At 39.3% G+C, this 27,665-nt stretch overlaps 1 pseudogene; it reads right to left on the bottom strand.

Annotated features, from left to right (window-relative positions):
* Positions 1-270: 270 nt before the first annotated feature.
* On the bottom strand, positions 271-27,457 carry LOC149222944 (E3 ubiquitin-protein ligase RING1-like; annotated as a pseudogene).
* Between the last annotated feature and the right edge of the window lie 208 nt (positions 27,458-27,665).

Genomic DNA, 27,665 nt, shown 5'->3' with positions numbered 1-27,665 from the left:
AAAAAATTTTAAACAATTTTTATTATTATTATTTTTTAATTTAAAAATTCATATTATTAAAACTACATATTATATTTTCAAAAAGTCAATAACATTGTCGGAAACACTGCGAATAATTCTTAAAAAAAAAAAAATTAACAATTACATGGAATTTGAATATCAAAGATGTAATAAGCCCATACGAAATATAAGCAGGGCAGAAGTTCAGTCCACAAAACTAGATCTAAGATTTCTACGATGAAAACTATTTACAGTGAGGCCTCGAAATATCTAATCCAAAGACGGCTCACTAACAGGAGCCCCTTCTTGCCCGTTCTGCCCATCCCTTTCACGTCTCGACAAAAACAGGGACCTGATAAGTGGCCAGGGAATTGCCAGAGAAAATTCTCTTCTCCTCTCACTGCCAGGCCATCCTGTTCGCCCTCCGAATCTGACGTGTTCGCCTGTCTGTCAGGCCCGTCCCTTCTGTTCTCCTCTGACGAATTGGCCTCCTCCGCTTGCCGTTTCTCCGCGTCATCATCCTCGTCATCGACCGGCATCTGGTACCGGCACACGGGGCACGAGCTGTGCAGCTTCAACCACGGCTGAATGCAATCAGAATGGAACATGTGCTTACATGGCATCTCACGTGCCTCGCTTCTCAGTTCAAACTCCTCCAAACAAACAGCACATTGCGACAAGTCAGAGCTGAGGTGCTCCTCAGAAATTTTGACAGCAGGCATGGCCTCAACGGCAGATCTCGAAGCCGGCGGTGTGCCGTAATGATTCGCGTCGTTCTCTGCCAGGCGTTGGATCAGCCAGTCAAGCCCCGATCCCATGAAATAGTCACCGGAGGCCTCAGGCATGGGCACAAAAAGGCTCCCTTCCTCATCCTCTTCATGCTGGACAGCAAAGGGGTTCATTAAAAGAACTCTTTCAGTACCTCCCGATACTCGATTCCTGGCCACTGTAGCGCCCAGGGGTTGCAGAAAGTGAAGAATCGGTGACCTTTCAACCACAAACATCGCAGGCCTCCGGCCCTGAGGCTCCCGAGCAGCTTCCCACATTAATTCGGTAAAGATCCTTTCCCTTGGGGTCGAATCAGAGCCACCAGACCGGGACTGAGCTTCTTGAGTCCGTCCACCTTCGATTTCTTCAACAAACCCTTCATTGCATCTAGGGCAACAGACCTCTTCTCCAATTACATTGCGAATTGTTTCCTTGCATATGTGGCACCAGTATTCAGAGCCCACAACGGATGGCCAGACTAGCAGTGTGCAGGCCCTGGGCCCCCGGCTGCGCCACCACTGGGCGACGGGAGGGCCTTGGGTCGATTCCCGGAATCGACCCACGGCCCTCCCGCCGCCCGGTGGTGGCGCGGCCGTGGGCCTTTAATTTCTTTTTATTATTTTTTAAATAAAAACAATAATATATGGGTAAAAAAAATTTAATATGTTTTAAAAAAATAATTTTAATAAAAAAAAATAATAAATGTTTAATAATTTTTTTTTATAAACGTAATTATAATTTTTTTTTGATATATTAATTTAAAAAAAAAATTAATAATTTTTTAAATTTTAAACTAAAAAATTAAAATTTGTTTTAAGAAAATTAATTTTTTTTTATGATTTATATTTCGAAATAATAATTTGAATTTTTAAATTTGTATTTTTTTTAATAAAAGACAAGATTGTTTAAAAAAAAAATTATTTATTTATTTTTAAATAAAATAGGTATATTTAAAAAAAGATAATTGCATTTTTGTTTTTTTAAATAAAAAATAACCATTTTTTTGGGTTTATTCTTTTAATTTAAATTTATTTTTGTTTTTTTAATATTAATTTTACTAGTTTTTTTTTCGTTAATTTTCTATTTTTTTTTTTTAAACTAATTTGTTTTTATTTTTATTTTTTTATTTTTTTCCTAGTTTTTTCTAATGTTTTTTTTAATTTCTCTATTTCTACTTATATATATATATATATATATATATATATATTGTTTCTTTTTTCCAAATTCTTTATGGTTTGTGAGATTTGTTTTTTTTACATTTTTTGTTTTTTTTTAATATTAATTTCACTAGTTTTTTACGTTTTTTTAGTTTTTTTTTATAATTTAAATTTATTTTTGTTTTTTTAATGTTAATTTTACTAGTTTTTAATTTTATTTTTTTGTTAATTTTCTATTTTTGTTTAATCTAGTTTGTTTTTTTTTTTTTGCTAGTTTTTGTTAATGATTTTTTTAATCTTTATATTTTTACTTACTTAAATTTATATATATAATTTTTTTTTTATTATTATTTTTTTTTTCCAAATTCTTTTATGATTAAACAATTTTTTTTAATATTTTTTATTTATATTTTGTCTCATATATATGTATTTTTACATTTATTTTTTAAGTAATCATCATTTTAATCTTAATTTCACTAATTTTTGTTTTTTATTTTTGGTTAATTTTCCATTTATTTTTTTTTTAAATCTAGTTTGTTTTTAATTTTAATTTTTTTTTAGTTTTTTTGTTAATGTTCTTTTTAATTTTTCTATTGTTGCCTACTTAATTTTATAGTTTTTTAAATGTGTTTTTTCTTCTTTTCCCAAATTTTTTTATGGTTTACATATTTGTTTTTTTCCCCAATTTTTTTTAGATATGCTTCTTTTACTATTTATTTGTTTATAATTCGTAATTTTTTTCTAGTTTTTTAATTCTTATTTTTTATAGGTTAATTTTGTTTTGTTTTTTTTTTTTTTTTTTTTACATTTTACATTTTTATGATTGATTTTATTTTTGATGTTTGATTTTTTTTGTTTTGTGTTTTTTATTTTATGTTTTGTTTTTAGTATATATTTTTATTTATGTTTTGTTATTTTTTTTATTTTTTTATTTGTGTTTTTTCATTGTTTTAATTTTAATTTCGATTTTAATTTTAATTTTAATTTTAATTTTAATTTTAACTTTTATTTTTATTTTTTGAAATTTTAATGTTTTTTGGGGTCATGATAAAATATTTTATGCTATTATTTCGAAATGTTGAAATTTCACCCTTGAAAAAGAAATTGTTATCCCAACATCAACACTTTTCGTTTTGAGGGTGTTTTTTGCACAAAATTTACCATTGAGAAAAAAAAAAAAAAATGTTATTCGAACATCAACACTTCGTTTTGAGGGCGTCTTTTGGACAATTTTTGCACCAAAAATTTCTTTTCACCGTCATTTTTAAAACATGTTGAAAATTTAGCTTTGAAAAAAAAGGTGTTATTCCAGCATCAACACTTTTCGTTTTTAGCACTGTTTTTGATGTTTTTTCGGGGTTTTTTGGCCAGAGTTCCCGTTTTGATTTTATAGTTCCTGTTTCAAAGTTTACATTGTTTATGAAGGATCACTGCGTGAGCGTTCAGTTTAATTGGACCTATGGGGCATGTCATTGGGCAGAGGAGGACTCATGGAGGTACTACTACAATTCCTCCACACCCAATGAATAGGTCGGCTTCACCGTAGGGTGGTTAGCAAAGAATCATGAAGCAACATCACGGAGAGAACTAATGGTAGCAGCAACAGTAGAGGTAACAAAGTCAAGCATATATGTGCATGACAAAGGGAACAGGAAGCTTGTTGACCGCATGGAGGAGGAGAAGAGATTCAAGTTTTGAGCACATCCACTTGTATAACAAGTAGCTATGGCTATTCAGGCAAAGAGGTAGCAGCACGCAAGTGAATCGCACTAAGGTAGAGGGATAAGAATATAATGGAAGAAGCAGAGAAGGATTTGCATGAGCTGAGGGAGCAACTCCAAAAAGAAAAAGCATTGCGCCAATAGGAGAAGGAAGCACAACAACAAAAGATTTAGTAGGGGTGCATCACATGCAGAAAAATGAAGCAACGCCTGTATAAGTAATTGATTCATATGAACAACTGGCATGAGGTGAACAAGGTGAACCATCACAGGGGAAATACTTTGCTCACGACATAGAACAAGACCTTGAACAATTCGATGAAGACATGGAGTAGCAGGAGTTGGAATAGGACACCAACCCCATGCCTCACCACAAAGAGGTCCACTCACCCACCTCATTGCATCTTGATGATGAGAAAGTCTCGAATGACCAAGGAGGCATTGAGATCCTTGGTGGTCAATCGAAAGCAGAGATACACAACATCTCCTTTGAAAAATCTCATCATAGAGTTGTGTAGTCTCAGAGAGCACCGACTCTGCAGGACCAAACATCCCCTACACAAGTTGATGAATAAGTGATTGTGACTGATGTGCACAAGCATCCAACTACTTTGGCTAATGCAACTAGAGTGTATGTCGAAGCCACTAGCTCAAGTGTTAGTTTCCTGATAGCTGAGAATGAGTGAATGGTAAAGGAACTACATGTGGCCAAGAAAGGAGGAGACTTGGTGACAATGTCCGCTAAAGTTGAACTAAAGAAGGAAATACTAGATGAAGTATTGTCCTTGGATATAGTTATGCGAGCATTGTACTCCAAGTTTGGTACCGTGCACCAAGCAGTCGTCCATCTCCATGGATGGCAGTAGCGATGTGCAAGAAGATCACGCATCTTGAAGAACATACATGTTATTGTTGATAACATGCAAGCATGGACGATGAAGTACAACGGATCCCTGCTTCACTTTCCAAATATTATGAAGGACAATGTGTTCAATCTAGAAGCACGTATCCAGAGTCAAATATGGAACTATGAAGACCTACTACAACTCATCACTAGTATATAGGCTTCTCATGCACGAGTATTCAAAAGCATGGATTTTATAGTTCACACCCACATAATCCCATCACTTGGGACTCTCACCCGGGTGAAGACAAATAAGTAGGTTAGCCAGGAGCTTTACTTATACTTCGACGAGTTTATGCGCACCGCCATCAGCCCAAACTTTCCTATTAGTGTAGACATCATGCGCAAGTACGTTTCTTATCCATCCACATTGAAGACAATGATGTACATGCTCTCAGACGAGTTGGATGGGGGAGCCCGAGTAGAGTACCTAGATGCTATGGAGGCAAGGTTAAGGTTTTAGAAAGATGTCACAGCAAAACACATAGACACTATCAAGGACTACCAATCATGGCATCAATATGTCACTGTTGATGAGCATGAGGATGTCGAGCAGTTTGACTTTTATGGTTGTCTAAGTCCGAATGATGTCTAGTTTGGCTTGTTCAAGCCATTTTTCACATCGGTACATGTGCATTGTAATGTTGAGTCATGTCAAGTGTAAGTAGAGTCTCAATAGTGGATGTAACAGTCATAGAGTGGGTGAAGAGTTATGGGGGTAGTTGAATGGTCACAAAGGATGTAACAGTCATATAGTAGCTGCAGAGTCATGAGGGTGGTTGAATGGTCACAAAGGGGGATGTCAAGGGTCACCACACCCTTTGCTATAAATAGTCCCTCATAACTCATTGTATAGACTTTTGGTCAACCAAGCTTCTGATAAGACTATCTTGGAAAGAGCCTCGAAGGTATTGTAACGTGCCTTGGCTTCTTCAATGAATGGAGCTAGTTCATCTCTTTGGAGGAGTAGGCAGATATGGTTGTAATGTTCCACTTATGGGGCTAGCAGGTTTACATGGATGTATTGTATGATTGGAACTTATACTTCTTGATATAATAAGAGCCAACAAATTTTCATGCATATGTTTTTATTGTAGTTAGACTGCTTCGGTTGCCTTAATGATATATGTTGTTTAACTTACATATTTGTGTATGAACTGATTCGTATGTAATTATATGAATCTTGTTGCAAATGTGTTTTATATGCCTTTTAATGTTATCCATCCATGTCGACTACTTTGCCAGACATCAGAGAGGCCTTTCACATGAACCTTGATGTAACAACTATTGCACTCATTTGGACTGATCCATGAGTGTTGTATGTGTTAACTTACATTGTATGATTTGACTGCCACATTCGAGTGGACTACTCCTCCGGAAGCTATGTATGTCCTTTTGTCTTGTGTGTTCCTAGCCGAGTTAGGATTGATCCCTTTCAACATGGAACTCACCTTCACCCTCATCTCACCCCCTATGTGTTACAACCTCTCATACACCTTCCTTGACTCACTGTAGCAATCACACTCTTGCTACTGATAGAGTTTTCTGACTTGCCTCTATGCAACATCGCAGTTAAGGCATTACCTTATGACCCAATGCTGGGACACCTACACCAAACAGTCTGAGGTCTAATTGGAACTACTTACGAGAGAGATCACCTTGACATGTTGGCAGGTCCAGCTCTGTCAACAGGATTGTAGTGCCTCCTTGGTCACTTGAGACTTTGTCATCATCTCAATGTGGTGAAGCAAGTAAGTAGACCTCTTGGTGGTGAGGCATAAAGTTGATGCCATGTTACAATTCTCATTGCTTCATATCTATATCCAACTATTGAAGTGCTTGCTCTAACTCACGAGTGAAGTCCTGCTCCTGTGATGGTTCACCATGTTTGCTTGATGCCAACTGTTCTGATGAATCTACTACCAGTACGGGCGATGTTTCATCTGTTTTCACATGTTGTGCCCCCTACTGTACATGTTGTTGATGCGCTTCCCTCTCTTGTTTGTGAAACTCTCATGCCTTCTGAAGTTACTCCTACAGATCATGCAACTCCTTCTTTGTTTCCTCCATTCTTCTCTTCTCCCTTTGCCTTTGTGCGATTCGCTTGTCACATTGTTTTATCTTGACCACTATAGCCATAGCTTCTTTCTCTACTAGTGGATCTGCTCGGAACTTGTAGCTTTGCTCTTCCTCCATGCGATTGAAAATCATCCTCTTTCCCTTGTCGCGCACTCGCATGCTTGCCTCTGCTGCTACTGTTTTTGGTGCTGGTGCGTTCTAGGATGTAGCTTCATGTTGCTTAGCTAACCTCTCTACAAAAAAACCGAGCTATTCATTGGGTCTAGAGAAACTGTAGCAATATCTCCATGGGTCCTCCTTGGCCCAATGAAATGCCTCGTGGATCTAGTTGAACTGTACTCTTGTGTAGTGATCTTTCATAATACAATGTGGGTCATACGGATTGTAACTTCGGAGGTCGAATGGATACTTCTTCATCTATTCTGCTTCAACATCCACTTGCTTGAAACTCTAGATCTCATATAACCCAATCCACAATGGTAGAGCGGGCCTAGGTGCCTTCTTCTTCCGTTGCAGTCTAGATGTCAATCATGCTGAGATGTGATATGCTACTTCCTGTATGATGAGTATGTCCAAGGAAAACTTCTGTAGAACATGTGGAGACTTCTCCACGTTGAACATTCGTATGAAGGTGTCGAACTATGAGGCATACCAATAAAAAATTTCTATTAGTTCCTCCACTGCTGCCCTTGACATGTAGGGTGGATCCTGTTCAAATATCATATTGTAAACTGGGGTGAAAAAATGATCAGAAGGCCGTGTGATAACTCCTCTGAAGCTATATTTGTACAACAACTTACAATATGTGTTCACAACAGTCTCCGTCGATGACCATGCCCATTCCAAGATCAAAAACTCCTGTCGGGCACAGATTGCATCTAAGATGTAGGTAGACATGTATAACTCTATTGGCATACCTCCAAGTGACTATCGAGCCTTCATTACTTGTTCCTTCAGTTGATGAGCCGACATGTCGAGCTAGTTACATGGTTTTCTCTCTCTGGCCAGTTGGTCCAATGCGACCACCCAACTATGTGGGAAGGTTTTCATGCTTTCTTGGCCATATATTTGACATGCAAATATGACCAAGTATTAATACGCCTTTTGCAGTATCTTCGTCTTGTAGATATGGTTGCGTGTCATCTTGAATCTAGCCGACTCCTTTACCCAGTTCTTTAGAATGTCTCTGGAGTTAGCACTGATACTGGGTAAGCTGAAAGGAGTCTTTGTGATAGTCACAGGCTCTGACATCTGATACATCTCATCATAATCCTATGCCCAGAAGGTTTCGATCTTCATCCCACTAACACTGCTCAAAGTCATTGTCTCAGGATCAGTGTGTGAGACAATCCAGTGTATCATGTTCGTGCATGGGAATGCAAGGTATCTGCATGCAATTTGGTACAAGCCAAAATTTTGAATCTTCACATACACCTGGAGTTTTTTGAGGTCTTCCCTAAAAGTTCCTGCAAATGCTTCATTTACCTCTTTCCATTTGAGCTTGATGTCCTTGTCTAGAAACAACTTGGTATCTTCATAGATTGGTAGACATGTGAAGATCTATTCAATTTCTCCTCTAGTTGTGCTTCCGTCGGTGTCCTTTGATCCTGCTTTCATGGAGGCCATTGATCCTATACTGCTGAGATGCGCATGAACACCTGAAAGATGTAGAGACAAGGGACATGCATGGCAAGAATTCTATCAGCAAAAACCAAAGCAAATTCAGGGAATGACATAACACATACCTGGGGAATATAAGCAAAGATTGTGTAGTTTCCTTGAGGAGGCTGGGTGATTGGCCTCTATAACTACACAAAAGGTAGTATGGGCAATGTGGGGAGGCTGACTGCTGACTATTGGGATTACACAATGCGCAATTCCAGCTCGCAATGACTGCAGGCTCAAGGACTGCATTGCGCAATTTTCTGGGCCATCAGTCACTGTCCCTCAGAAATGCGGAAAATAGTCCTGGAGAATAGTGGCTGGGTAGAAATACACATTTCTAGAGAGCAAGACAGAGCTTTCCTTCCCCGGATTGCGCAATGTTGTCTCGGTGAGGCAGGGTGTAGGCCAAGGCTGGCCAGACTCACCGATGGGCAACTGAAAGAAAATATGAAAGTGAATTCATGGCAATACTGAGTGAAAGCACAAGTGATGATCGTGCATGCAAACATTTAATGAAAGATTTAGAAAACAGATCAACATTCATCTAGGTGAAGTGAGTCGTTGAATCGGTGACCATTCGTGCAAAACAGTTTCATGCATGCGACAACATTGAGATAGCAAAAAGAAACTAAAATAGTGCTAGTACACGCTAGTATGCATGTAAACAATAGAAAGCAATCAAATAAATCAAGCAAACAACAATCACATAAGAGAAAACACAAAAAGAGACAGAAATGTTGAAAAAGATAAGTTGAGATCACTTACCCGTGAAGAGCTGAGCCAGATGTGTCGAAGAGTCCTGGATGTATTGTGGGATGTCAGAGCTCTGAGATCTAATGTGCCAAATAAATAAGTTTGAGCTCATGACATGCATGCCACAAATCTAGGAAAAAGCGACACTTGGAGGAAAGTTTCTAAAAAAAGCTTTGCATGTAACCTCCAGCTGCTAAAAATAGCTCCTTGAATCAAGGGATGATTTTTGCATGTTTCCTTTTGCTATTCTAGGAAAAAGAAAGCCATGCATGAAATTCAAGTTTCCTTAGTCCTGGGTGGAACTGATCAACCCAACTGCTCATGCATGAGATTGCTCAACTGCTGGGAGAAAATGTGCATTTCTCGATTGAAGCTAGGTTGGTTTCCCAGGAGATTTTCATAATTTCTGGGCAAAGTAGCTGACTACTGCCCAGGATTGCACAATTTCTAGGTTGAGCAGCGTTGCTGGGAAGGATTGGACAGTTTTCTAGGTGGAGCCTGACTGGCAAGATTGTGCAATTCTGGGACCCAACAGGCTGCCAGACATAATTACACAATTTCTGGAGGGAAGGTTGTTTTCCCTCTAGAATTGTGCAATTTCTTGGGGGAGTGGCTCAGCCTGCAGCTAGACCAAGTCCAGATGAACAACCTGTGAGGGGAATGTGTCAAGCTTTGATCAACAAGCTGTCTTTGTGTAAGAAAAACACTGAAGTTTGTGCACTTGACGAAGAAAGACATGATGCTGCGAAAGGCTGGTAGGGAGGCTCCAAAAAGAAGCTAAGGTAATATTTTGGAGTGTGGTTGTAGCCGCTACAACACTTTCTCATGACTATACCTCAATTATCTATTTACAACAATGGACCAAACCAATCTAACCAATTGTCATAGCCTTACCTTCCATTGCACTTACTCATACACTGAGCTTCATCTATGTCTTACATCACTTAGTGGGTACTGTAAAACTCTCCCCTTACTCCATTAACTTTCCTCTTCTCAAACCAATTCCTAAGACTCAAAGCATAAAAGGTAAGACAAGAAACAAACAATAAGAATACCATGAAAGCCAATAACAACACAACACCACAAACAAAGTGGAAATCCCTTGCACCAATCATATCAAAGATGAATTCAAGCACAATGAAATCGCAAAGACCAAAAGCACGAGACTGACGATACACACCATGAATCAATCCCCATAGTTTACAGTGATTCTAAGAGAAGTCTTAACCCAAGCCTTCTACAAGATTTTATGGCAGTCTCTTTCCATGCAATCCCCTACATCCTACTACCATAAACACATAACGATCAATGCATAATTAAATATAACAATATACCATTTATCTTACATTGTTGTTCCAATCACGTTTCTTGCAACTGAACGCATCCACGTGATCTCTCAAGAGATTCCATTTCTCTTGATCGATGCACCTGTAACTAGAGACTAGGTAATATACCTGTCAAGTACATGTTCATGAGTCTAGGACATATCCACATAATGTCAGACAAATTAGGGTTAAGAAGACTTCCTAAATGCGAAGCACTCACTCAATTGGAATTAAGGTTTCCAAACATAGCCAAAGGAATTCTTGCCCAATTCCTTTTTCTTTTACCATTTAAGTTGCTATAATTGAGGCTTACTATGCACTATCACATGACCCAACTGTTAGTTATATAAACACATCATTTGTTACCTTGTCATGATAATACCAAGCATGTTTCATGCAAATGTTTACACATGTCAACTACATGTTCCAAATATCAAGACAATCATATCGATCAGTTTGAAATCAACCTTTACCAAGACTAAAAATCATTTCATAATACATAGTCAACTCATATCCATTAGACATAACGCTACCACTATCACCTACTATACTCAAGTACATATCAACTGTCTCAACACATATGTGTTAGTACAATCATCTTAAAACAAGATCATTTGAATACATACTCATATTATGCAATTGAGCGAACATCCAACCAACTTGCAAACATACCATGTTGAATAAATCAATTGGATGACATAATAGACACCAAACACTTACATACCAAATATATATCATAATCAAATAGTCAAGCATGAAGTAGATGGCATAAGAAAGTTCATACCTTAATGTATCTTAGGGGAGGCTATCTTGTCTGCACAATCATTCTAGTTATCACGATATAACTTCACAACGTATCAAATCAAACATAAATAAGATCATGATATCCATAACAGTAACTAACTAACATGTTCTCATCATAATATCATAAAAAAAAAATTCTCATACATAACAATCACATATGTACGATCAATCTAGATTAGTATGAAATAATATCACAACATATTAGCTCATACCTAAATGTCATAACCATGATCATCTGCATGGGTCAATCCAAACTAGCACAAAACATAATAACATCAAGATCTTAATGTAATAACCCTAATCATCAGGTTACTAGAATTTAACAACAATAAGTTATACATCATGCTCATCAACAACAAATAACCTAATCCTCAAGCTAACTATCATATAACAACAATAAGTTAACCTATAACATGCTCATCAACAACATATAACATAATCATTGAGCTAACTACAAGTTAACATATAACATATTCATCAATGACATATAACATAATCATCAAGTTAGCTAACATGAAACAACAACAACAATGCGTACAACCACATGTTACTACCATTCATGATTATTTGACACATGTGCATATGACTATACTAATCAACTAGCATTCATCATATATGTAACCATAACATCGAAAGAATGAAAGCCATACACATAACCATAATGTATATAACAATCCTGAACCTACATACCTGCATGCCCAATATATAAACCTGTCTGACAACGTGCTCTTGCTTCGAGGTCTAATGTTGCAACTTCACTTTGATGATCTCCATCTCCTTCTCTATCTCAACTAGTTCATTAGCATCATAACATATCAGTAACAACATGATGACCTAATTGCATACAATGACCTCACAATGCATGTCTGACCTACCATACAAGCATAACCATAACCATGAAAATTCATGCATAACAAATTATAGACCCCGACATGCATAAAAAATGCATATACAACCATACACTCATTACGACACATCCCACAACAACACCATCAACCTTCACATGGTGACATCACTACAACCATCATCAACACTATGCAAATGTAGCAATCACATAAACCACAAGGATGAAAACACATGCAAACAATGTGAATGCATGGACAACACCCAACCCATCTAGTCCAAGGGGTTAACCATGCTTTGATACTACTTTATAACACCCTCTGAGGCCACTATGATATGATTTGACCTCCTAAGTCATGCTAAGGAATTCAAACCGATGGAAACACACCATACAAACCTTCCACATCAACTACAAGCCCCCTAAGAATCATGCCAACACTTCAGGAAGCTTGCCCCTAGGTCCTATTAGATACCTATACCAATAGGTTTCATATTTCATGATTGGCAAAGAAAGTTCCAAATATGCTCTGCTTTGGTGATGCAAAGATCCCATATTTCCAAGAAAATGCAACATGTGTACATAGCTTGATGTTAACTGAATTTGGATGGATGGTCCAACAGCCTAATCTGGATCATGCCATGTTTCAATTTTCTGTTGTAGATTAGAGAAAGAAATCTGTCCAAACAGATCAATCTTGGCAGATAAAGTAGTTAGGTAGAGAATTAAGGTTCCCAACTGTTTAATCTGGGGCCTCAGAAGCAACAAGGCTAGCCTTAGATAGAAAAATCAAAAGAAAAAAGCCAAAGGAAAAGAAAAGGCACATGAGGGTTTGCAAGTCTAAGTGCACCCTCCTTGGAGTAACGAAAAATGCTAGGCAGTAGATGGGTAGGTAGATAGGGGTTGCAGAAGCATAGTTCCTTTGTCACTGACTCAAGCAAAGGAAAAACATGGTGCCAGTGCAGGTCTCTTACTCAACAGTTTTGCAACAGTACAATGAAGCCTTTCTAACTTCCAGATTATCCCCCATCACATTCATTGCTAACATCCCAATACTACCTATGTACATGAAAGAAAGTCAAACTCTTTTGTTGATTCTTATCTCTTTAAAAGCCACATTTCTTGTGTAAAATTCTTTTCATTTTGATCTACTTCCTAAACTAAGTTGATTCCATATAGAAACTTAGTGTCTTTCCCCCTTCATCCACCTTTTCCACTCATATTAACTCCTAACTTCTTATTATCTAAATCCCCTATGTTCCCCTTTTCCCCTACTATTATAAACACTATGGTGTATAAACCCCAAGCAATGTATAAATATTCCCTCCCCCTGGCAATTATAGCCATATGCCCAAAAGCAGGGATTAAATTGACCCCTGGTCAGTCTAATAACCTAAGCTACACCCCTTTCCCCTTTACAAACCTTTGAAATCATTTACCCACTCTATTTGCAAAGAAACCTTGTAAAAACCCACTATTACCCCTAACCTGCGCTATTTGCAAAACACACCAAAAAACCCATTGTTCCGCTTTATCCAAAGTTTTGGTGCGATGCGCATTTTCACAGAAAATACATTGAAAAAACCCATAAAACCCGCCAAAGTCCAAAGGTCCGCCTGGGCGCGCATTTCCAGAAAAACAATTAAATATTCCTCGCCCGCTGCCGTATTGTCCTGGCACCTTATCAACCCGTCGACCGTCGGATCTGGGCTTTCCCATCCGACGGCCCACATCCATATCGGACGGGCCCCGAAGACCGGACGTTACCTCCCGAAATTTGTCAGAGGGTGACGTCAGGCCTCTGCCACGCGTCGCCCCCAAATCTTATCGGGCCGCCTTCTGACAATCCCGCTTCCGTATGAAGAGCGGTGTGATATCATACCGCTTACCGTGTCCAGTTTACCGCTGACTGGTCAGGCCAACGTCATGCCACTTCACCGCCGCATCAGCACCCCCGCCCGCCATTGCTCCAAGCTGTCACGCCACCTATGCAATCCCCGTGGACCACTCACAGGCCGCCACGTCACCTGATGACATCATGCTGACGTCACCCGACCATGACCCCACCTGATGACGTCATGCTGACATCATCCAAATTTTCGCGCCAACGCCCAAAAGTCCATATTTGGCCGAATTTTGCCGTTTTTGTGCATTTTCATATGTTTTTCTTCTCTGCCTCTTGCATGCATTTTCACGTCCTTTGCTACCGCCAACCTATCAAGACCATTCCAGAGCTGCTGCCGCTCAGCATTTGACTGCAACCAAGCTCCTCCATCGTTATAACACCAGGTATTTACCAATTCTCTGACTGCGCACTCTGTTACGTCCTGCATTGATTAAAAACCAGGAAATTGACCATTTTCACCTGAGAAATAAGCCTGCTACACCTTGAAACTAAGTTAAATCATTTTTTAAACCAGCCAATTGTGCCCAATTACACCCCTGTTGCTCTGAAACGGGCTGTAATTCAGCAAATTACCTAACCCACCACGCAGGACGGTATTTCTTCCAGAAATAGTCGAAATTCAAACCAAATTCACTTATAAAACATGGATACACCAGTAGCACCAGTTGCCTTGAATGTTGCTCCATTGAATGCCCCTCAGAGAGAATTGGATTGGAAACCATTAGCAGATCAAGATTACCAAATATCAGAGGAAATGCTAATGCATAGTAAGTATCACATTCACTTGCTAAATGAATTGAAACTCAAGCATGATAGTGGAATGGATATATTGGGCATTTGGGACTCTTTCCTCCCCATCTTCAAGCTCCCTCAGGTCAACCAGTTCCCTGACCTAATCCACCGCTGTGCTGACTGCTATGACCCCACTCAGAGGGCTGTGCTTGACCGTTCAGGCTCAGTTGTTTTTTATGTCACCTCTGAAGCCATCAGAGAGATGCTGAAATTCAAGACTGATAAGAAATTAGTCCCTTTGTCACTATTGGATCTGATAAAACAAGGAGCTAAACTGACAGATGCTCAAATCACTAAGATAAATCAATTGTTCATTGATTCAACCTCTGAGACTATGAAGTACCCTCCCATTTCTCATGTATACCTGAATCAATTGGGCAGAGACCTTGCAGATATGATTAGTCCCATACTGGGCTATAATTCAATCGAATTTGTTGATGAAACTGTGCTGGTGATGATGGCCATGTTTTCCCATGGTAAGCCCCCAATCTGTTATGACTATGCCACCTACATCTCCAATAAAATACATGAGCAATTGATAGACTTGGCAAGAGAAAGGGTGTTTAGATACACCTCCTATGTCTACCATTTAATCCTATACTATCAGCATGAGAAATTTCCTTTTCCTGTGAAAAGAGTGGATGCACAAGGCAATCCAAGGTCAGTGGTCTATTGGTCCTCTGCTTTCCACTGCAAATCTTATTCCCCATACACTTATTGTGAGTTTATAGACCTCTTCATCCACCCAGCCATGTCTCTGCTTATGAGCTCACCTCCTCCAAGACTGACTGATGAGATGCAGAGGATTCTTCAGTTGTCCAAGGCATACAACATTGGGGATTGGTATTTTTACCAAAACCACACAGTTATCAGAATATATGGGTGTGAGTTGCCCCCATACATATTGCCCAGATATGTGCCCATGAGATTGTTTGCCCTCGAATACTTCAGGCAATTTGGGAATGCTGATGTACTCCATTTTTCAAGCAGGGGTAAGAAAGCACAGCTTAAAGTTAGAAATCAATTAGGTCACTTCATTTACAATAAAAGGGAGGAAGGTTGGCAAGAGGCGGATAGAATGCAAGAAAGCCTTGGCTTACAGACCAGTTTCCTTTGGAAACCATAAGACCCCACTCCTTTCATAAGCTTGAGAAGGATCAGATATAGGCTGGCTAGTTATGGTCACGTAAGGTTGCCTCACCTAGAAAAATATGCAAATCAACTAGAATGGAGGGAAGGCACCTTATAAGAAGCTACTACACAAGAAGAACTAGCTCAAAGAGGAATAAGAAATCTCCAAAAGTTGGCTGACTTAGAGCTTTGTTCACAGGTATTTTCTCTTCTAGGCACTCAAGTGGGAGCATCTGCCTCATCATCTACAGCTCCACAAAAGGCAGCCCAAGCCCCAATTACAGCAGAAACTTCAGCCAAGGATAAAGGCAAGGAAACAGAACAACAAGAGGCCCCTGAAGAGCAGCAATCAGCCCAAGATCAACAGCCTGAAAATCATCCTGAACAGTAGGAAGAAATGGCAGAGGCTCCTGGTCCTAATGATGAGCAAACACAAGAAAAGGAGGCCTCAGTGCAGAATGTTACAGTGGAGACTTCGGTGCTCCAAACCCCTATAAATGAAGAGAGGGGTAAGAAGAGAGACAGAGAGGAACATACTCCCCTTAGCACCGCAACATCACAGCAAGGGGAAAAGAGACAAAGGCTCAATCCTTTCTCAGAGGAGGAGATGCCTTTTGGTCAAACACAGATGGGTCCCCCCAGCACAGAGGTATCAGCTAGCTCATTACAGCAAGAGCAGCAAAGAACACTTGGAGGAGAGGTCAGCTCCTCAGGGCAACAAAGAAAGGGTGAGTCTAGCATAAAGAAACAATTCATAGACATCAAGACCAAAAATGAGCCATTGAGGTTACAGCTATACAACCACTTGTTGAAAATGGCTCCTACAAACCAGTAGAGGTTGATGTCTGCATATGATGTGCAAGAGGGAAAAATGATAATGAGCCATTTCAAGCCCACAGCGCTGCAGCCACAGTCTGCAGCTGATTATATAAGAACGAACTTGGAAATCTTGTCCAAGGAAATCCATCCAATCGATCAAATTGAATTGCATAAACAAACGGGTGAGATGGTGTATGCTACCCTAGCAGATAATACATTGACAAATTATAGATTGCAGAATTCTTTGAATAATACCACTGCACAATTGGAGTTAGAAAAGGCATCGTCCCAGGCTAAAGACAACATGATCAGGTCTCTGGAGGAAATAATTATAGAGATCGGGCATGACCCAAAGGACCCCAAAGCTGTGCAGGCACTGCTAAAAGAAAGAGATGCAGACATTGTAGCTCTAAGGAATATGATAAAGATCCCAGAAACCTTTCACCCCCAAACAGAAGAGGTTGCTCAACAGAGGAAGGACCAGGATACAGCAACATTGCTGGTAACACTGCACAAACAGTTGGTGCAGACTGAAGAAAAATTAATAGAGACAGAGGTTGCATTGCAGGCAGCCCTACAGCAGAAAGAAGGAGGCCAAACATCTCAGCTCCCTCCACAAGTAATCAACCTTGAGGAAGCCCCTCAAATTGTCACTCCTCCTACAGAGCAGACAGTTGAGACAGCTCCATCAACATTAACACCAGAACCAACATCAGAGCAGGCTCCAAGCCTTGATATGCAGAAGTTGATGAATGAAATTAAAATCCTAGAAGCCCAAATGGCAGAGCTAAATGAAGCCAAGGAGAATTTAGCTAAGCTGAATGAAAAATATGACAAGTCTAAGCAAAATGTAGCTGAAAAGGGCAGAGAAGTGAAGGCTCTCAAGGAGAAGATAAAGGAGCTGGAGAAAGAGCTCACCCTTGACAAGGTTGTAGCTGAGGTTAAGACAGTTTTATGGGCCAACATTGGCCAATCAATAACAGATCAGTGGCAGTATATAGAGACTATTCATGAGAAAATGGAGCTCATAGGCAAAGCACACATGGAAGTCCAAAGAGCAAGAGCATCTCTAGGCAATATGGCTGAGATAGCCAACAGAATGATCAACGTGCTCAATAACCGCACAGGTCCTCAGCTGGCAGCAATTGGGATCCCCAATAGAACTAAAACCATCCTGCTGATAAAGAGGGTCCTCACATTGAGAAGCCTGGTACAAACATTGGATAGAAGAAGCTAGGACATGCAAACAGAAGTAAACAAATTCATGGATAAGTTTGCATCATTACAGAGCAGAGGCCTTCCTGGCTTGCTGAACAGCGCAGGGATGCTACTTTCACATGAAAATTATGCCAAAAGGGTGAATACTTTTGCCACCAATCAGATCACTGGAGGATCAAGTACCTCAGAGGAAACAGGGCCAGCATCAGGGCAAAGTCTCTATGACAGAGTAGAGAACTTATTCTTTATTATGAATGAGATCAAACATTTGTTTGAAGTGCCTCCAAACTTCTACAAATATACAGAGGCAGATGAAACCTTAGATGCAATTTTGAGACATCAACTGCCTACACAGGAATGGTGGACCAAAATGATACAATTGTTACTCTAAACAAGAGGCTTTCATCAAGTTTTTTCATCAAAAAATATAAGTCATCATGTGCAGGAAAATTTGATGTATTCAGTATGTCTGGAGAAGAGTGGACTGAGCCAGCTCAGCAAACCAATTCGGCCACTAAAGCAATACTGACAGCTACAAATGACAGGGCCGAGAAAGCTACAGCATGACAAAGCCATAAAGACACATCATTCAGCATTAATGCAGAACGCTCAACCGACTCAGTGGCCTCCAAAGGTCGAAAAGACTTCTGACAGAATTAAAGAGTATTCATTTTGTATTTAGAGCAGTAATAACTTCCTTATCTGCTATTTTGTAAAGTTGGTGAGCACATTTATTTATCAAGTGACTCAGCGGTTCAGATATTTTTGTATAACCAATTGTATATATTCCCCCTCACATAAGCTTGCAGGGGTTGTTGATTTTCTCTTCAGGAGATACTATGATGTAAATGTTCAGAGTGTTAATACAACAAAACTGATGGAATTTCCAAAGTTCTGTGTTGTCTGATTCGTTTTGGTGTGCTTGTTGAATGCTACAGGATTCCTGCATATTTCATGGAACAATAAGTTTCTTTAACCTGTTTGTTATTACCTTCATAATCCATTCATGTTCTGTTTCACAAGTTTAATGGCAAAGAAAAAGAATAGCTTCAGGATTTATTCATAGAATACCCTGAGCTCAATCTAAGCTATTATGTATGTTTTCCTCAGTTATAGTTATAAGAGTGTAATTCTTAATTGTTGCACTTCCAAACTATACCTTTCACAGTGATTATCTTTCAGGAATTCAAACCTGCTCCTGGTCAATACATCTCTTTCTCACATCACTAATTTAGTGGAAATTTCTTAATTGCCTTCCACTGGTTAAGCATACTTCATCATTACAATTTCAAGTTTGTTTCATGAAATATCTAAATGGCCCTGTTGCTTCAATAATCACACTCAAACACTTCAAACAACCTGCAACGACAGACTCCATTGCCCAATGGTCTAAAACTGTCTGAAGATATCACCTTAGATACTGAAAGACATCATTCAACCAAAATTCTTAAACCAAACCTTCACCTCATATCTAGCCTAAGATTCTCAAGAACAAAGTTAAACAATTAAAGAGAGAGCCCTCTCTGATTACAGGTTGGCTAGAACCTGTGATCCAAAGCTTGGTTAGTGGTTACCCCGGCCGTATTCCCTCAAGAGTCAAAGGGAACAACCTGGGTGTTAACATAAATGGCGACTCCACTGGGGACCTGGATGAAATTTGCAACCTCCTATCTGATTCTTAATGCTGTAGATAAAGCCTGAGTGATAGCCAGATAGCCTTAGAAACTGCCTCTGCTTTGCATTTGCAAGAGTATATAAAAGTTGCCTCAGTCAATCTTTATTCAGCATTAGGTTTCATATAGTTGTGCTATAACTGACCAGTCCTTGTCAAAACATCACTACCTCCTTAGAAATTCTCACAAAGAAAGTTATAGAAGCTGGCTCCTAAGAAGAAAACTCGTTACACAAGATCAAACCCAGATCCTGATCCAGCACCTGAGTTTCAAAATCCAAACTTGATTGCAAGAATCCTTAAGAGACACAAATCAGAAGCGACTTTATCAGATTCGAGTTCTGAAGCAGGTCTCCAAACCGACATTCTAACCCCTGCTAAGGCTTCTCTACATCCTCATACAACTGGCCCACAATCTCCTAGCTCTTCATCCACTTCACAAGGTATCCTTTCAACCACTCCATCAACTACACACACCCCTTTCATCTCATTTCCTCCACTTGTCCCATTTATCCCTGTTATCCCTATTGTCCAACCAAACATGGCTAATAGATATGCCCCACTGCAGTTACCTGCTAATCGAGCTCCTATGCCTCAAGAGTACCAAAGCAAAATCTCATACTTTGATGGTACTGGCTCTTATCCAGCCCTTCAACATACTAAGAAAATGCAGGACTACTTTGAAAACTACGAAATAGATGATGATGGGGTTAGAATGAAATTTTTTGTGCAAAGCTTAACAGGGGATGTAAGAACATGGTTTAGGTCACTTACACCAAATTCAATAGCTGACCCTGAAGCCCTCTATCAAACATTTATCAACAGATGGGAGAAGAAAAAGGACCCACTTCATATATTATCTGAATACAATACTATCAAAAGAGGTCCCCAAGAAATTGTCTTGGACTATTGTGCTCGTTTTAACAATGTCTACAATGCTATTCCCCAAAATCTCAGACCCCCACCTGATTTAGCCCTATATACCTTTCCTGATGGATTTGATTCGGATATGGCATACCAATTAAGGGAAAGAGCTCCTCGAACTTTAGCCGAAATGCAAGATATAGCAGTGAGTGTAGAAGCCAACCTGATAGCCAAGAGAAATAGGACAAGAACTGAGAGAAAGACAACCTTTAAAGAAGAGCCTTCAGGCTGGGATCAAAAACTGGATGCAATAATCACTGGTATGCAAAGATTAGGTGACAGAGTAGAATCAGTTGAGAGGAAGTCATCATGGGAACCACCACAAAATAATCCTATTAGGAATCCCAATTTCAGAAGAAACCAAAATCCTAATGTAGGTAAAGCAAATTCTGAACCAGAGATTAGACCTCTGTTCCAAGAAAATTATACAGAAGCATCCACTTCTAATGAACAAATAGATGACACCCACATTAACCTAATGGGTCTGAATGATGATCAACAAGTTTTTCTAAGTCAAGAAGATCATAAGCATGATGACATTAAGCAGTTCCAAACCAAGTTAGGTGAGTCATTCGACTTTAAACAAGGCTATGACACAGCTGTTTATGAAGTTCATAAGCAATACAAGCTAAGGAGCAGAACTATAAATGTGACACAGCCTAAGAAAACAAAGGACACTCCACTGCCTAAGAAAACCATTGTCACAGGGCAAATTGACAAACCTGATTCAATTACAAATGAAGTAACAGTTGAAGAAATAACTGAAGCATCTTCCCCAAATCAACAATCAATGGCTACATCACCCTTGCAGCCTAATCCAAGCATTACTCCCCAAAAGATGAGTAAAAAGGACAAGCCTCAAGATCAGAGTGAAAACCAAGAAGAAAATTTGAACAACAAAGAAAGGGTTGTCAACCACAATACCAAGGTCCAATCTGAAAAACCCTTTGACTTAGAAGCTGAAATTGGCAAATTGAAGATAGCCATTCCTCTTTCAGAGCTAGCCAAGCATGACATTTACAAACAACAAATCAAAAGGTCTCTTCAACTTACCCATAACAAAGATGATGTCAATGTGTTGGATGATACCCCAGAACTACTTTTCGGTCCAGAGGTTGATGGAAAGACAGCAGTTATAGGGGTCTTACCTTTTTATGTCAGCTTGCATGTTCATGATAAAATATTACACAATGCAATGTTTGATTTAGGTGCCTCTCATAACCTTATGCCTAAATCAGTGATGGAGAGACTTAACCTAGACATTACAAGACCTTATAAGGACCTATTTTCATTTGACTCCAGCCAAGTTAAGTGTTTAGGTTTGATAAAAGATCTATGCGTATCCCTTGTCCAGTATCCAAACAAAACAATCTTAATGGATGTTGTAGTTGCTGATATCCCACCCAAATATGGAATGTTGTTATCAAGATCGTGGGGGGATAAACTCCAAGGTTCCCTGTAGTTAGACATGTCATATGCCACCATCTCAGTCTTTGGTCAGCCCAAGAGGCTATATAGAGAGTCACTTATGAAATATATGGTGAGCAGTGAAGAAAAGCCTCAAAATTTCCCCATTTATGCAGTTCATTCAGATATGGATTCCTTTATTCTGTTCAATGATGATACAAATCCTGAGAGTGATGATAAATCGGTCAAACTTGAACAAAATATGCATGAGAGTAAGCAACCGAGTCCCCAAGAGATCAAAATTGAGAAACCAATTGATGAGTCACTCCTAAAAGATAAACCAGATGAAAAACAAGAACCCCAACTTATAATCCCGAATTATAGAAAGAATGTTGAAAATCCCTTAAAACAGGAGATCTTATGGTTCCTTGAGTTTGATGGATCAGTCAACAAATTAGGGGCAAGAGCTGGAGTGTGGATTCATAACAAACAAAGCAATCATGCACAAGGTTGGGCCTACAGGCTTAATTTCAGATGTACCAACAATATGGCAGAATATGAGGCTCTTTTGCTGGGCCTCAAACTGGTAAAAACATTAGAGGCAACAAAACTTTCAATCATGGGAGATTCAGACCTTATTATCCAACAAGTGAAAGGCAATTTTGTCACCAATGACAAAAGACTAAGGTCATATAGGTCTGCTGCTATTGAAATGCTTAAAACCTTCACTGAATTTCAGATAACCAAAATAGCTAGAGCCCACAATCTTCATGCACACAGTTTAGCCACATTTTCTAGTACATGCAAATTGCCTTTTGAACCTAACCATTGTTTTACAGCTGAGATAAAACACAGACCTTCTGTCCCAAACAATGTTAAAGATTGGCAAGTATTTGAAGATGACACACAGATAAATAATTTCTTAACCTTGCAGCACAAATTTTCAGGTTTGAACATTGATGTGGATTCTGTGAAAGACATGCAACCATTGAGTGAACAAGACCAAATAGCTATATCACCCAAAACAGCAAATCAAATGCTTTATTCAAAAAGCTTTGACAAGCAACAAATACAAGAACTTGAACAACTGCATTTGGATGAAATAGCTGGTATAGAGGCAGAAATCATAGAGCTAAAGGATAACTTTCTGCCAACAGGCCTAACTCCATTGGAGGACATTTTTGATTCAAATGATGTCCCTAGAAAACCGAAAATGTAGCCCCTCAATGCTGCCATTGAAGAATGCAACATTGGGACTCATGAAAAACCCAAAATAATAAAATTGTCTGCATCTTTACCTCCTGACCAGAAGCCTAAATACATTGACCTCTTTAAAGAGTTCCAAGATGTGTTTGCATGGAGTTATGAGGATTTGAAATCCTATGACACCTCTGTTATCCAACACCCCATCCCTCTCAAGCCTAATCAAAAGCCATTCAAGCAAAAATTGAGAAGGATCAATCCTATGCTTCTCCCTTCAATTGAAGAAGAGGTACAAAAAATGTATAAAGCTGGTATCATAGCCCCAATCAGGTTCTCAGACTGGATTTCAAATTTGGTGCCCACAAGAAAGAAAACCGGGGAGATTAGGCTTTGCGTTGACCTAAGGAATTTAAACCAAGTATCGCTCAAAGACAATTATCCCTTACCTAAAATGGATCACATTCTCCAGAGAGTGGTGGGGGCTTCAAGAATATCATTACTTGATGGATTCTCGGGCTTCAATCAGATCCTAGTCCACCCTGATGATCAAGATAAAACAACATTCACAACCCCATGGGGAACTTTCAAATATGTTAAAATGCCTTTTGGATTGAAAAATGCAGGAGCTACATTTCAAAGAGCAATGGACATTGCTTTTGCTAAAGAGATCCATGACTTTCTTGTCATTTACTTAGATGACCTCACACCTTTCTCAAAATCTGACCAAGAACATCTGAAACACTTGAGACAGATATTCATAACATGTAGAAAATATGGAATTTCCTTAAATCCTAAGAAGTCTCTATTTGGTTTGGAAGAAGGTAAGCTGTTAGGCCACATCATCTCTAAGGATGGCATTAGAATTGACCCAGACAGAATACAGGCTATCTTGCAAATGCCCCATCCAAGAAACATCAAAGAATTGTAAGCCTTCTTGGGAAAGATCAACTTTCTAAGGAGGTTTATACCAAACTTAGCAGAATTAATCAGATTACTAAACAACATGCTAAAAAAGGATTCAAAAGTAAAGTGGACAGTAGAAGCAAATCAAGCTTTTGAAGGCATCAAATTGGCCCTTACCCAAACTCCAATCTTAACAAATCCCCAATTTGACAAAGAGTTTATCATTTTCCCTTTTGCCTCCCAGCATACCATTGCTGTTGTTTTATTGCAGAAAGATTACCAAGGAAATGAGAAACCTATTGCTTTCTTTAGTAGAGCTCTTAGAGGTGCACCTCTGAAATATCAGATCATGGAAAAACAAGCTTATGCTTTGGTCAAAGCCATCAAAGACTTCAGGATCTACATCCTGTACTCCCATGTTATAGCTTATGTACCAAGTCCCATTGTGAAAGACATACTCACTCAAGAAAACTTAGAAGGCAGAAGAGGAAAATGGATTGCCAACATTTTAGAATTTGATATTGAGATAAGACCTACAAAACTGATAAAAGGGCAAGGTTTGGCTAAATTAATGTCTGAAACAAAATTTTCAAGCCTTGGATATTAAACAATTGGACAGTGAACCGGAGCTGACGACTCCAAAGATCAATGCAGCCTTTGAACAATCCCAGTGGTATTCTGATATCTGTTATACATTGCAAAACCTGTGTGCTCCCCCAGGATTGTCCAGAACCAAATCTAGATTTCTAAAAATGAAAGCTTCAAAATTTTGTGTCATGGATGGCAATTTGCTTTGGAAAAACCATGAGGGTATATTGTTAAACTGCTTAATCGAGAATGAGACTAACAATGTCATGAAAGAATTTCATGCAGGTGATTGTGGTGGACATTTGTACTGGAAGTCCACTGTGGATAAGATACTGAGGGCTGGTTACTATTGGCCCACTTTGTTCACTGATGTTAAAAAATTTACCACTTCATGTCATAAGTGTCAAATGTTTGAGGGAAAGAGAAAGTTACTGCCACTTCCTTTGAGGCCTATTGCAACAGAGAGACCTTTTCAACAATGGGGCTTGGATTTCATTGGGGAAATTCATCCCTCAACTTCAGGCCAACATAGATGGATCCTCACAGCCACAAACTACTTCACCAAATGGATTGAGGCCATCCCATGTAGACAGGCCAATGATTCAACTATCATCCAGTTTTTGGAGAATAACATATTGTCTAGATTTGGTTGCCCCAACAAGATAATAACAGACAATGCTGCTGCTTTCAGATCCAAGAATATGGTGAACTTCTGCCACAAATTTCATATTACTTTGGGCCATTCCACTGCATACTACCCTCAAGAAAATGGCCTAGCTGAATCATCAAATAAAAGCCTTGTAAACATCATAAAGAAGGTGTTGGAAGAAAATAAGAAGAATTGGCATAAGAAGCTTGTGAATGCCTTATGGGCAGATAGACTAACAACCAAGAGATCCATTGGGGTCAGCCCATATGAGTTAGTCTATGGATTAGAAGCCAAATTTCCTTCATCACTAGGGGTTCCTGTTATGAAACTACTTCAAGAAAGTCAAGCTGAGCCCAATGACATGCAAAGAAGGATCAATCAAATAATATGTTTGCAGCAAACTAGAGATCAGGTGTTTAACAGAGTTCAAGGCCTACAAGAGAAGTTAAAGAAAGCTTTTGATAGAAGGACTAAGGCTGAAGATTTCAACATGGGTGACAAAGTCCTCAAGTGGGATTCAAGAAGGGAAGATAAAGGAAAACATGGAAAATTTGATTCTCTTTGGAGAGGACCATTTGTTATCCAAGCAGTGCAAGGAAACAACACTTACTTCCTAAAAAATCTGGATGAAACTGACTTAGATGAAGGCCCTGTGAATGGCCGGATGTTGAAGCACTATTTTGACTACTTTCCATGTACATAGCAGGATCTCCCCTTCTGTACATAATCAGGTGTATATATTTTCTTTCAGCATACAAATAGTTTAGTTTAAGAAGTTGCTGTAAATAAGTAGAAAAGGGCTTTATATTCCAGAAGTTCCACGGAGGTGATAGCCTCCAGTTTTGAAGTACAAAGAGAGAGTCTTCAAATTTTGATAGAGGAAGTCAAGGGCCAAGGCATTCTGACCTGCTGTTCTTGGTCTTTCAAGAAGAAAAATCATCCCCATGTGGAGCCACTATTAGATACCTATACCAATAGGCTTCATATTTCATGATTGGCAAAGAAAGTTCCAAATATGCTCTGCTTTGGTGATGCAAAGATCCCATATTTCCAAGAGAATGCAACATGTGTACATAGCTTGATGTTAACTGAATTTGGATGGATGGTCCAACAGCCTAATCTGGATCATGCCATGTTTCAATTTTCTGTTGTAGATTAGAGAAAGAAATCTGTCCAAACAGTTCAATCTTGGCAGATAAAGTAGTTAGGTAGAGAATGAAGGTTCCCAACTGTTTAATCTGGGGCCTTGGAAGCAATAAGGCTAGCCTTAGATAGAAAAATCAAAAGGAAAAAGCCAAAGGAAAAGAAAAGGCACATGAGGGTTTGCAAGTCTAAGTGCACCCTCCTTGGAGTAACAAAAAATGCTAGGCAGTAGATGGGTAGGTAGATAGGGGTTGCAGAAGCATAGTTCCTTTGTCACTGGCTCAAGCAAAGGAAAAACATGGTGCCAGTGCAGGTCTCTTACTCAGCAGTTTTGCAACAGTACAATGAAGCCTGTCTAACTTCCAGATTATCCCCCATCACATTCATTGCTAACATCCCAATACTACCTATGTTCATGAAAGAAAGTCAAACTCTTTTGTTGATTCTTATCTCTTTAAAAGCCACATTTCTTGTGTAAAATTCTTTTCATTTTGATCTACTTCCTGAACTAAGTTGATTCCATATAGAAACTTAGTGTCTTTCCCCCTTCATCCACCTTTTCCACTCATATTAACTCCTAACTTCTTATTATCTAAATCCCCTATGTTCCCCTTTTCCCCTACTATTATAAACACTATGGTGTATAAACCCCAAGCAATGTATAAATATTCCCTCCCGCTGGCAATTATATCCATATGCCCAAAAGCAGGGATTAAATTGACGCCTGGTCAGTCTAATAACCTAAGCTACACCCCTTTCCCCTTTACAAACCTTTGAAATCATTTACCCACTCTATTTGCAAAGAAACCTTGTAAAAAACCACTATTACCCCTAACCTGCGCTATATGCAAAACACACCAAAAAACCCATTGCTCCGCTTTATCCAAAGTTTTGGTGCAATGCGCATTTTCACACAAAATACATTGAAAAAACCCATAAAACCCGCCAAAGTCCAAAGGTCCGCCTGGGCGCACATTTCCAGAAAAACAATTAAATATTCCTCGCCCGCTACCGTATTGTCCTGGCACCTTATCAACCCGTCGACCGTCGGATCTGGGCTTTCCCATCCGACGACCCACATCCATATCGGACGGGCCCCGAAGACCGGACGTTACCTCCCAAAATTTGTCAGAGGGTGACGTCAGGCCTCTGCCACGCGTCGCCCCCAAATCTTATCGGGCCACCTTCTGACAATCCCGCTTCCGTATGAAGAGCGGTGCGATATCATACCGCTTACCGTGTCCGGTTTACCGCTGACTGGTCAGGCCAACGTCACGCCACTTCACCGCCGCA

Source organism: Pinus tabuliformis, chromosome Q (genome assembly GCF_031772625.1).
Source record: "Pinus tabuliformis cultivar Carrire ecotype Pingquan chromosome Q, CPIR1, whole genome shotgun sequence".
Classification (NCBI taxonomy): Eukaryota; Viridiplantae; Streptophyta; class Pinopsida; order Pinales; family Pinaceae; genus Pinus; species Pinus tabuliformis.
The sequence above is the reverse complement of the archived record's forward strand: the minus strand, read 5'-3'. Positions and strand labels throughout refer to the sequence as shown.